Below are 1,013 nucleotides of genomic sequence, written 5' to 3' on the forward strand. Positions count from 1 at the left end.
CTATACCCTGCTGCCTATACTGAAGGCCCCTATACCCTGCTGCCTATACTGAAGGCCCCTATACCCTGCTGCCTATACTGAAGGCCCCTATACCCTGCTGTCTATACTGAAGGCCACTATACCCTGCTGCCTATACTGAAGGCCACTATACCTTGCAACCTATAGTGAAGGCCCCTATACCTTGTTAGCTATACTGAAGACACCTTTACCTAGCTACCTATACTGCGGGCACCTATGCCTGGGTACCTATACTGCGGGCAACTATACCATGGATCGCACAATTCTTATGTGCAGGATTCGTTAGATTCGGGATTCGAAAGGTTCGAGATATTCGAGAACCTTTTTAGATTCGGATCCGGATTCGGATTCGAAGAAATTGTGGATTCGTCCCATCCCTACTTTTATTATTATTATTTTTTTTTATAAACCAATTTGTATTTCTCACTTTGTTATAAATAACAAATCTGTCCATAACCATAAATAACTTTCAAAACATTTTTTTTTCAATAACCCACCTTTCCCTGAAACTTATCAAAACAGATACTACACTTGATCTCAGCCAAAAAAGCTGAGAAGCGTTCCATTGCTTGCAAGTCTCCACTGCATAGCTCTGCATTGGAGTTGGGTGACAACACCCCCACCACGAATGGCAAGCAGGACTGCTGCTGCCAGCCTGTGCTGACTTTGTTTACTTTTTTAAAAAAAGTATCACTTACAATTATTTTTTTACCTTGAATTTTTTAATTTTTTATAAATAAATTTGTATTTCTTACTTTGTTATAAATAAAAAATCTATTCATAAATAACTGTCAAAATATTTTTTTTCAATAACCTACCTTTCCCTGAAACCGATCAAAACAGATACTACAACTTGAGAAGGAACAGGTGTTTGTACACAGCACAAGTTATTTATGGCACTGTGCAAGTCAGCTTTAGTTAACATGTATTAGCTCTGGAATTACCACAGTTATCAAAGTAACATATCAGGAAAAAAAAAAAAAACAGTGAAGAAT

General features: G+C 37.8%; 1 pseudogene; it reads right to left on the minus strand.

Moving 5' to 3' along the window:
- Nucleotides 1-461: 461 nt before the first annotated feature.
- Nucleotides 462-580, minus strand: LOC137526280 (U2 spliceosomal RNA; annotated as a pseudogene).
- Between the last annotated feature and the right edge of the window lie 433 nt (nt 581-1,013).

This window comes from Hyperolius riggenbachi, chromosome 7, assembly GCF_040937935.1.
Source record: "Hyperolius riggenbachi isolate aHypRig1 chromosome 7, aHypRig1.pri, whole genome shotgun sequence".
NCBI lineage: Eukaryota > Metazoa > Chordata > Amphibia > Anura > Hyperoliidae > Hyperolius > Hyperolius riggenbachi.